Source organism: Triticum dicoccoides, chromosome 2A (assembly GCF_002162155.2).
Source record: "Triticum dicoccoides isolate Atlit2015 ecotype Zavitan chromosome 2A, WEW_v2.0, whole genome shotgun sequence".
Taxonomy (NCBI): Eukaryota; Viridiplantae; Streptophyta; class Magnoliopsida; order Poales; family Poaceae; genus Triticum; species Triticum dicoccoides.
In genome coordinates, this window is record NC_041382.1 from 301,157,170 (window position 1) to 301,166,990 (window position 9,821).

A 9,821-nucleotide genomic window follows, 5' to 3' on the forward strand; every position below is an offset into this window, starting at 1 on the left:
TTATTCTTTTGTGCAGCAACGAGGATAATCCTCAGATCACGGACCAAGTCTGCATCATTGCTACTATCATCTTTCAACTTATTTTGCTCTAAGAACATATAAAAAAATAAACGGGGAACTACATCGCGAGCTATTGATCTACAAAATAATTTGCAAATACTGTAGGACTAAGTTCAAGATAAATTTAAGTTCAGTTAATCATATTACTTAAGAACTCCCACTTAGATAGACATCCCTCGAGTCATCTAAATGACCACGTGATCCATATCCACTAAACCATGTCTGATCATCACGTGAGATGGAGTAGTTTTCAATGGTGAACATCACTATGTTGATCATATGTACTATATGATTCACGCTCGACCTTTCGGTCTCAGTGTTCCGAGGCCATATCTGCATATGCTAGGCTCGTCAAGTTTAACCCGAGTATTCTGCATGTGCAAAACTGGCTTGCACCCATTGTATGTGAACGTAGAGCTTATCACACCCGATCATCACCTCGTGTCTCAATACGAAGAACTGTCGCAACGGTGCATACGCAGGGAGAACACTTATACCTTGAAATTTAGTGAGGGGTCATCTTATAATGCCACCACGGTACTAAGCAAAATAAGATGCATAAAGGATAAACATCACATGCAATCAAAATAAGTGATATGATATGGCCATCATCATCTTGTGCCTTTGATCTCCATCTCCAAAGCACCGCATGATCACCATCGTCACCGGCTTGACACCTTGATCTCCATCGTAGCATTGTTGTCGTCTCGCCAATTGTTGCTTCTACGAATATCGCTACCACTTAGTGATAAAGTAAAGCAATTACATGGCGATTGCATTTCATACAATAAAGCGACAACCATATGGCTCCTGCGAGTTGCCGATAACTACTACAAAATATGATCATCTCATACAACAATTTATATCATCACATCTTGACCATATCACATCACAACATGCCCTGCAAAAACAAGTTAGTTGTCCTCTACTTTATTGTTGCAAGTTTTACGTGGCTGCTACGAGCTTCTAGCAAGAACCGTTCTTACCTACGCATCAAAACCACAACGATTTTTCGTCAAGTGTGCTATTATAACCATCAACAAGGACTAGGCGTAGTCAAACTCGATTCAACTAAAGCTGGAGAAACAGACACCCGCTAGCCACCTATGTGCGAAGCACGTCGGTAGAACATGTCTAATGAATGCGGTCATGTAATGTCGGTCCGAGCCGCTTCATCCAACAATACCGCCGAATCAAAGTAAGACATTGCTGATAAGAAGTATGACTATTATCGCCCACAACTCATTGTGTTCTACTCGTGCATATAACATCTACGCATAGACCTTGCTCGGATGCCACTATTGGGGAATGCCATATTTTCAAAAAAATTCCTACGATCATGCAAGATCTATCTAGGAGATGCATAGAAACGAGAGGGGAGAGTGGGTCTACGTACTCTCGTAGACCAAAAGCGGAAGTGTTTATCGACGTGGTTGATGTAGTCGTCCACCTTCACGATCTGCCCTGATCAAGTACTGAATATACGGCACCTCCGTGTTCAGCACACGTTCAGCTCAATGACGTCCTCGCCTTCTTGATCCAGCAAGAGGGGCGAGGTAGTAGATGAGTTCCAGCAGCACGATGGCGTGGTAACAGTGTTGGTGAAGAACAATCTCCGCAGGGCTTTTCCTAAGCACTATGAAAACTATGATGGAGGTTAAACTAGAGGGGACGGGGTTGCTGTCACACGGCTTGGTGTTTCTTGATGTGTCTTTGGTGCTAGCCATGTCCCTCTATTTATATATTGAGCCCTGGGGTCGAAACTTGGAGCAAAAGCCTCCTCAAAGTTGGTTTTTCCCGAAAGGCAAGAGACCCACTCGGACTCCAGGACCAAACGCCACAATCTTTGGAGTCTGGCCTAGAAGCCATGGTCCTCGACATCTGGCCCAGGGCCAGACGCCAGGGTCTCCGGCGTTTGGCCCCCTGGCCTCCGCAAAACTCCTTTTGCATCGACCTAAAGCCTCGTGGGCTTCACCCCTTGGCTGAACCATATCATCCTATATATCAATCTTTATCTCCGGACCATTCCGAAGCTCCTCGTCATGTCCGTGATCTCATCCGGGACTCCGGACAACATTCGGTCACCAACATACATAACTCATATAATACTATATCGTCAACATACGTTAAGCGTGCGGACCCTACAAGTTCGAGAACTATGTAGACATGACCGAGACATCTCGCTGGTCAATAACCAATAGTGGAACCTGGATGCCCATATTGGCTCCTACATATTCTATGAAGATCTTTATCGGTCAAACCGCATAACAACATACATTGTTTGCTTTGTCATCGGTATGTTAGTTGCCCGAGATTCAATCGTGGATATCCTCATACCTACTTCAATCTCCTTACCGACAAGTATCTTTACTCGTTCCGTAATGCATCATCCCGCAACTAACTCATTAGTCACATTGCTTGCAAGGCTTATAGTGATGATCATTACCGAGAGGGCCCAGAGATACCTCTCCGATACACGGAGTGACAAATCCTAATCTCGATCTATGCCAACTCAACAAACACCATCAAAGACACCTCTAGAGCATCTTTGTAATCACCCAGTTACGTTGTGACGTTTGATAGCACACCAAGTGTTCCTCCGACATTCGGGAGTTGCATAATATCATAGTCATAGGAACATGTATAAGTCATTGAAGAAAGTAATAGCAATAAATTAAGCGATCATAGTGTTAAGCTAACGGATGGGTCTTGTCCATTACATCATTTTCTAATGATGTGATCCCGTTCATCAAATGACAACACATGTCCATGGCTAGGGAACTTAACCATCTTGGATTAACGAGCTAGTCAAGTAGAGGCACACTAGGGACTCTCTGTTTGTCTATGTATTAACACATGTATTAAGTTTCCAGTTAGTACAATTCTAGCATGAATAATAAACATTTATCATGATATAACGAGATATAAATAACAACTTTATTATTGCCTCTAGGGCATATTTTCGTCAAAGACCCCTTCGGAGAAGGATCTATCTAGATCATAAAGCCCCCATCTCCTTTGTATTTGGGATGAACTCTACCTTGTATCTTTCCCTTTCTTGTTCATGTACCTTGTGGATTTTGTGTGTTTTATTGTCGAGTGGATGTGTGATTGGACTTGTTCTTGCACGTTTCCCCTTGTGATTTCTCCCTGTTCTTCCCCATGTTCTTAGAGGGAATCCACTCCAATCATGAAAGATCGGCCTACACCGGGTTAGCCCCGTATCATATGGTATCATGAGCCACATCTATCATGTATTTGGAGTCCCTCCCACCGTTTTCTAGCCTTCTTTTGCTTAATTTCGTCCTAAATTAGAAAATCACCACCAAAAATAGCCCCCAAATTTTTTTGTGATTTTTTTGTTCGATGATGTTTTATTGATTTTAATCCATGGATTCGTTGCGTCTTGAGTAGATCTAGCTTCTCCCCACTTTTATCCACCTTCAATGTACAAAATCCATCAAAATTTGCCCCCAAAAACATCAATTTCCACCCCAAATCGAATTTCGAAGTCCAAATCCCTATCTAGAATCATCGGGCCGGATATCCGGGCCATCGGGCTGGACATCCGGGCCCCAAGCTGGACATCCAGCTCCTGGAGCACCAACTCTGCACAGTTTTGGACACTGAACCCCGGATATCCGACCCCCACCCCCAGATTTCCAGCCCCTGGAGAATCAGCCTCCCGTGTTTCACCGTTTGACCATAACTTTCACATCTGGAGTCCGATTTTCTCGTTCTTTAGCTCGTTGAGTAGATATTGACATCCTTTGTCCCTCTAGATAGGTTTCAACACCATTTTACTCCATCAAAGTTTTGGCACTTTGACATCTTTGCCTAGGGCTACCATATCATCCGCATAACCATCACTGACTTCCGCAACCTAACCCATTTTGTTCCTTATACATTTGTGGTTGCTTGAGTAGTGATTCGAGTCTCCTAAGGTGTTTCGGCTACTTAGGGATGGATGCATCTTCATCAACCACCACCATAACTTCCGCATAGGCTTGCCCACCATACACTTGGACCACCCCAACCTAACCCAATTTTGTTTGTGTTGTGAGTTGTGTCTCCTAAGGTGTTTTAGCTACTTAGGGACCATGCTTTCAACTCCAACAATGTCTATATCCCATCATACCCTTCCGCCCCCATAACCCATCTTGACCGGGTTTCCATCAATACTCCCGCAACCACCACCGCTTTTTGGCTACCACCTTTTTGACATTTGATGTTTGAGATTTTGAGTTCGTGGTTTTTCCATTTCCTAAGGTGTTTCGGCTAATTAGGGACCGTTTGACATCGAGAACACCGCCACTCCTCATCTCCACGAGGTCTTCATCGTAAAAAGGATGGTAACCTTGACGACATCATTGTATATTCCCCTTGCAATTGCATTGATAACCCCTAGCCCATTTTGTGTCACTTGCCTATTGATACTAGCCATTTGAGTATTGCCGGCAATGCTACTTGTGCACATTAGTGATCATCAATCTACACCTTCCGTTGCATACATATCGTACCATACCATATTAGTATCATCTTTGTATGATATCATCTCTTGTGTCACAAGATTGTTCCCGCATATAGACAATTGCTATCTTTGTTTGTGCATTTTGCATAGTGGCTATGCAAAAAAAGAATAAGCTTTTAAGAAAAATAAAAAGAGCAAATAAGTTGGTAAGCAAGAGCCATAGCATCATATCATAGTGCATTACAATATATCATATGGTATCATATCCTATCATCTTGTGTTAAAGCACCGGAACATTATACATACATAACATACTTGGGATAGAAAGTTTATCCATTTTGCATCTTATAGGTTGTGCACAAGTGTCGTATCTGCCTATTGAGCAATCGTGCTAGCGTCTCTCTTGAGTTGTGCTACACGAGCGTTTTTCGTGGACTCCACATTTTGTCCTCATTCCTTGGTTGCACGACCCCATTTATCTATCCGTGTGTGTGTTTCCGTGTGCCACATATTGCTATTGGTCTACTTGTTTCACATGCGAATCTGTGAATCTCTTAAACATTATTGACTCTTGCTAACATTTTGCTTCTAATTTTTGTGCCACTATCCTCACCAAGCTACTCCATAAGCTTTACTTGATAGGTGTGAGTGATCAAGTCCGTTACCAATTCCACTATTCTTTCATTTCACATTGAGTGAAACTGGATACATTCTCAACTTTGGGAAAAGGTAACTTGGTATTGTTTATCTCATTTCCTACTAACCTCTACTCGAGTCTTGTGATGGATAGGCAAGGCATTTCACCTCCTTCGGTCTATAACAATAACGACGAGTTCGGTGCCATGAAAAACAACTTGGATGCCAAGATGGATGATCAAATGGAGGAGATCAAGGCCCTCATCAAGTCATACAAGAGATCCTCCTCATCTTCGAGAAGACGCTCAAGTAAACATGCTTCCGAGCTACCATCTTCGGAAAGATCACATCGGCATCAACACCATCACCAACAAAAACGTGAAGGTCAAGAGCTCAACACCAACCACCGCTCAACGACTTCACCATATCCCTTGGCATCTTCGCCAAGCGAATTCAAGGCATCTTCGCCTACAGGCACCTCAAGAATACTCTCAAGAGAAGCTCCCCAAGCTCAACTCTGCGACTTCCACGAGCTACTACGACCTCGACATCGAGCATGAGTTTCCTTTCTATGGAACTCTAGAACCCAAGGAGTATCTCGAGTGGGAACGCTTGATGGACGACTACCTCAAGCTACATCAAGTTTTTTTGGAGGCTCAAGCTACATCAAGTTCCTCCCGAAGATCAAGTGAAGTGTGCCACAAGAAACTTCCATGAGTACGCATTAACAAGGTGGCTTCAAACACCTTTGGAAAGCTACGACATGAGTTGGCCCAAGATGAAGAGAGCTTTGCAGCGAGAGTTCCTGCCTCCAACCTACATGGAACAGCTTCTACGCCAATTGGAGAACACCACCCAAGGATCCAAGTCCATCGACAAGTACTTCAAGGAGATGAGGAGAGCCTTGCGACGAGCCGGCGTGGACGACCCCATTTCAATGAAGTTCCACTTCATGATGGGATTGCACAACGACATCTCCAAGACTATCTCCTGGAGAACTACGAGTCTCTCGATGACAACTACATTGGTGCTCTTAAGGTGGAACAAGAACTCATGAAGGCCAAGGCTTTTCGACCCCAAGCACAGTTCTCGAAGACCAAACTCAAAGACGGAGATCATGAGGCTAGTACCACCATGATGTCCAAGCCCGACGAGCTCCAAGGCGACGCTCCCATGTTCGACTTCACCGCCATCCCTTTTTGTGGCATTGATGAAGCTGAGTCTACTTCGACTCTTTTTCAAGATGGTGCGCCGACGACTACGACTACGAAGCATCTCAAGGAACATGCTTTGGAGGCAAGCAACAAGGTGGCAAGCAAGGATGATGCTTCCATCTTTGGAGGCGAGAGTGATGATGTGCCATCTTCGGCCTTCATCCACGACGACGGTGACGAGATGATCAAGCATGGGATTTTCCCTTCGGTCAAGGAGCATAGTGATGATACGCCATCTTTGGCCTTCATCCACAGCGATGACAACAAGATGGTTGTGCATGGGATTTTCCCTTTGACCACAGTGAGGTATGATGACTTGAGTGACTTTAGCTATTGAGAGTGAGAGTGACTTCACCACTAGCACCATATATGATGTGTTGCCCCAATTCACATGTGAGGAGAGCCACAACCCCGATCACTAGAGTGAGAAGAGTGACTCCGCCATATGTGAGTTTGAGTACACCTATTTTGAGGGAGTGAGTGAAGCACCACATAGAGAGAGTGAGGTAGTTGATAGGGCATGTGAGGCCACCTCGATTTCTAACGACTTAACCTCTACCTCTATTGTGTCTTCTCATTTGGTGTTAGGTCTCATATATGATGATGCACCGATTCACGACGACTATGTCCTTCCTTTGGACAAGACGATGGCCATGGTGGAATATGATGCACCCCCCACATGGTTCCATCAAGATGAAGATGACCACCATTTGGTCTTTGCCACCTCACCTACACCAACTGAGTGGAATGAACAAGGTAACATAGCTGAAGGTGATGCTCTAGTCCCACTAGTGGACATTCTTGATATTGATTGCTTGCATGATGTTGATCAACCTATTACCATGCTTCCTGCTAGTGCGACTTCCTTATGTGATGATTTCTTGCCCATTTTTGATGAGTATGATGATTCTCATGTGGATTTTATTAGTTGTGATGATAGAGGAGAGGGTCCCGATCTTTCGATGGGACGATAACTATCGATTTGGTGGAGTCGACTTTGATGATCCGACCGCAAACATGCAAGACGTTGCACCTTAGCAATCGCTAAACCAACTCCGAGAGGTAATTGACCACGCCGGAGCATGATCAACCTGACCACGAATGTCTATTCCTGCAAGCAATCGAAGAACAAGCAAGAATATGATAAAGCAATCTGAATATTGCGAATATAGATGAATTATTGATAATGGTGGGGATCCGGAAGCGGTCTTGGTTTGGTCGTTGGACACGAACGAAGTACACGAAGTTGCGTTGGCTAACTTTTAACTAAACAAATCCAAAGGAAAAAGCTACTAGATGGGTGATAAAGGCGGGGGTGTCCCGATCTTTCGATGAGATGATAACTATCGATTTAATGGAGACGACTTTGACGATCCGACTACAAACGTGCACGACGTTGCGCCTTAGCAATCGCTAAACCAACTCCGAGAGGTTATTGACCATGCCGGAGCACAATCAACCTGACCACGAAGGTTTATTCCTGCAAGAAATCGAAGAACAAGCAAGAATATGATAAAAGCAATCTGAATATTGCGAGTATATATGAAGTATTGATAAAGGTGGGGATCCGTAAGCGGTCTTGGTCTGGTCGTTGGACACAAACGAAGTACACGAAGTTGCAATGGCTAACTTTTAACTAAACAAATCCACAGGGAAAAGCTACTAGATGGATCTACTTATATAGGAGCAAGGGGTGGCGGCCTAGGAGGTGGGAGGATGTCCCAAGGCAGCCTAAAACTAACCCTAGGTCGTACAAGGCCAATGGGCCCAAGTGGAGGTGATGCAACACCTTTGGACTTGTTGTTTGACTCGGATTCTGCTGCAGCGTCTGATTGTTTCGTCGATATCTCAATGCTCCGGACGAATTTGAAGGTGAATCCAATTGGGTTGGAAAGAGCACAAAATCTAGAATCCAACAAAAAAGAATCACCCAATTCAGAGTCCGTATGAAAAAGTTGTTGGCGTTTTGAGTCAGGTATGTCTGTGCAGTCCGAATCTGAATCCAGAACGTGAGAGACTTGGACTGTATCTTCTCTTGGCCCAAAAGTGACGTGAGAGAACTTTTTGAACAGCACTTAAACATCTCTTTCTCCCTTATCTTCATATGTGAATTGTACAAATATCTCATACACCTGCAATTAGACAAAACACAAAAGTGTGTGAAGTATTTTTGTTCTGGATAACATAAATAGATTATTGAATAGTTTGCACTAGAAATCACCTGACAAATATGCATGTATGCAATATTTTTGGTCGTATCCAAGGTAGTCATGTCCTCATCATCCTCCCCTTTTTGAAAACAAAGCCGTCCTTGGCGTTGCTTAATCCAAAATGTGGCTAACAAAAGAGACAAGGTATACATGTTGTATATGTATATGTCATCCATTTTTACTTCCCTTGATTTTTCCACATATGACACATGTATACATGAGTAACTTTCATATATCATAAAATATAAAGGCAAAATATTATCATAAGTAGAAGGCATGAAAATATTGCAACTCAGTTTGCACATATAAGTGAAGCTCTTATTCCTATCAAAAGATTGACAATATTCATCATTAAACCATCCCAATATTGGTGAATAAACCTTACTTGCATCAAATTTACATGCTACAACATTCTTAAATAAGCAAACATGCAGTAAGTCATTGGACACAGAATCATCACCAAGATTAGAGGTCTTATCAAAATGATTAAACATTGGTTCTTTTGCATCAATAGTTAATTCAATGGGTGCACTCAAAATTGTTGGTATTTCAGTTGTTTGATCACATGATGCATTCATGATAGTAATATGATTCTCTAAAATAGGTGGCGTTTTCAAATCAACAGGTAACTCAACACATGATGTATTTAAGTTAATTAGTGATGCATCATTCTCATGTGAAGTTATATCATCAATACCTTTACTGTTATCTTGTCGCAAAGACGTAGCTGATGTCGGTATGGACAATGACAATGTACCATACACTTGAGATGATGTCGCACTCACACTCTGAGGTGTGGCTGCTCTAGTAGGTGCAACGGTGGAGGAATCAACTGATGGTAGTGAGCATGAATTGGAATAGTAGTTGTTGTAGTCACCCAATGCATCCCCCTGTAACTGTCTCTCAAAGGTACAAGCACGAACATACATACCAGTAATGCAACGAGGAATATACCTAAATCTTGCCTAAATATCATGGTTCAAACCACCAAAAAATCTATTCATTGTATCATCCTCAGATTCTTCTATGTCACAATGATGCATATAAGATTTGAACTCTTGGTAGTAAGCATGAACATTTTTATTGCCTTGTTTAAATTGTTCAAATTTGCGAAGCAATTCACGACGATAGTAAGAAGGGAAAAATTGTTGTCTCATTACATGTTTCAAATCTTTCCAAGTTGTGTGTTGGTTATCAATATTTTTCTTACAATGCACACTCCACCAAACG